The sequence below is a fragment of the Lactuca virosa genome, chromosome 3 (genome assembly GCF_052849685.1).
Source record: "Lactuca virosa cultivar CGN04683 chromosome 3, Lactuca_virosa_CGN04683_v6, whole genome shotgun sequence".
Taxonomy (NCBI): domain Eukaryota; kingdom Viridiplantae; phylum Streptophyta; class Magnoliopsida; order Asterales; family Asteraceae; genus Lactuca; species Lactuca virosa.
The window spans coordinates 84893691-84895996 of record NC_136428.1 but is presented as its reverse complement, the minus strand read 5'-3'; the positions used below and the strand labels follow the sequence as shown (position 1 = coordinate 84895996).

The 2306-nt window shown below is 40.4% G+C and overlaps 1 pseudogene; it reads left to right on the top strand.

Moving 5' to 3' along the window:
• The first annotated feature begins 1486 nt into the window (after positions 1-1486).
• On the top strand, positions 1487-2095 carry LOC145163748 (protein CANDIDATE G-PROTEIN COUPLED RECEPTOR 7 pseudogene; annotated as a pseudogene).
• The last annotated feature ends 211 nt before the right edge of the window (positions 2096-2306 follow it).

Sequence of the window (2306 nt, the reverse complement as noted above, 5' to 3'; positions counted from 1 at the left end):
TGGGTCATGGATTCAGGGGCTTCGTTTCACGCCATGGACAACGGGGAAACGATGGTGAATCTAAAAGAAGGAGATTTTGGAAAGGTACGTTTGGCAAATGACGAGATGCTTCAGGTAACGGGCATGGGAGATATTGATTTGGTTACTTCATTGGGAACTACATGGAGCCTGAAGGATGTCAGGGTGATTCCGGAGCTGAAGAAGAAATTGATTTCTGTTGGTCAGCTGGATAAACAAGGAATGGAAGTAAGGTTTGGTGGTGGTAAATGGAGGGTGATCAATGATAATCTAGTGATTGCTCATGGTATGAAGTGTGGGTCATTGTATATGGTTGAGGTATCTGCTGAGGGAAGTATGACCGTCCCTGTTAAGCAAGACAAAATCTGGTTCGCTAAATCTACGGCTAAGAGAGTTCATTTTGCAAACATGAATTCTGGAGCCAAGGGGATGTTAGCTGAACGAGTCAGAAATTCTAAACCATTCAGGGGATTCTGTGACAGTGGGAGCACGGGGTGTGTTTCGGGTACAGTTACAAAGAGCCGTTGGGTTTTGAAGACTAAGACTGAAAAAGTCTCTCCTGTTGAAAGTTTGCAAAGTTGGGAGAGTGTTAGTGGTCCTCGGTGTATCTCGGGATCTGGTGGAGTGTCCAAACCGGTTGAGACAGAGGATGAGTCGGTGGTAGGATTAGCCACGACTGAGTTGGAGCTAGTGGGAGCTTCAACTGTCCCTTCTAGTACTTGAAGATGAGGGGCGGCTGCAATTAGAGAAATGAGACTAAGTTTAGCTTGTTCTTAGGAACTGGAGGCTTGGAAGACTTGGTTGTTTTAAGATTACTGGAGTTGGATGACAGAGACGGACCATGTTGTTCAAACTTTCAAGTGGGAGATTGTTAGGTAAAATATGAAAGGTTGAAAACATGTGGCTATGCATGTGAAATAAAAGAATCAATTGTTGGACGGCTAATGTGAATGGAAGGAAATTCAACGTCAACATTTGCGGCTTTCACATTTGAGTACTATTGTCACGACGACTCAACATTTGCGGCTTTCACATTTGAGTACTATTGTTACGACGACTCAATTTCATGTGCAAATTGCGGCTCTCTCACCTATATATATGCATGTATGTTTTGCATATTTTGTGTGCAAAAACTTGAGAGAACATCAATTGTAGAGTGTCAAGCCAATTGTAATCTTGTGAGTTTTAATAAAATTCTCTAGTTGCAGCCCGTGGATGTAGGATTTGCACCGAATCCGAACCACGTAAAATCCTTGTGTTCTTCTTGCTTTATTTTTGTGAGTTTGTGTGTGTGTGATAGTGTGTTTCCGCTGCGTGTACCCGGTCCGGTTCCTAACATTTATCAGCCGGGCTAACGAAACTCCCGTTTCTTTACATCATCTTCTCCTTCAGTTATTCAACTCTTCTAGGGTTTTGGATCTTAGTATGCTTCAAGAACAGGCGCATCTTTAACAGGAGCCATTTACTAATGGGTGGGCTGCTTCTTGTGAATTGTGTTCACTTTATGTGTATTGCTGCGGATCTACATTACGTGAAGATTACAGGAAGTGCTCATGGATTGGATGTTGTATTTTACATATTTCAGCTTATGAGGGCTGTGATTTTTTCCATTGTGATCGTGTTGATTAGTGCAGGATGGTTTTTCTGGAAGCCGTTTTTGAAACGAGAGGAAAAACTGGTTTTGATGATTGTGATCGTCGTTGAGGTTTGGGCTAATGTAGATCCAATATTGCCATGGGAAGCTGCTGTACCTTATAATAAACAAAGCGGGTCATTTGCAGATGTAATCTACATATTTGCTATTTTCTTCCCAATGGCGTTGTCGATTACGTCTTTGAATAAGATTTGTGAGACTGATCTGAACGCTAATAGGAATGTGGTGAAGTTGTGGTTATTTTTGATGTCGACTATTGTATTTGTGCTCATTACGAAGATTCTTCTTCTTGCACTCCCTACACGGTGGGAGATTAATGTGGTAAAGGAAACCACCATTTTTATGTTCTGCATGTTGATGCTTTACATTTTCAGGCCGGTTGATAGGAAGAGGATCGCAAATTGTTTTGATAGTCCTGTCTAGGTGATACAAGTGGAACAATTTGATGTCTTTGTTACCATTTTTTGTCATTTTGCTTTGAGCTTCGGTGATTTTACAAACGCATTAAACATGGAAAATGGTAGTGGTCAATGTTAAGTGCATTATGAGAATGTTTTATATTTTAATATCTATATTTTTTTTATTAAAATAAGATTTAATTATTGTAAAGTAAAAAATTAATACTCATTTCGTC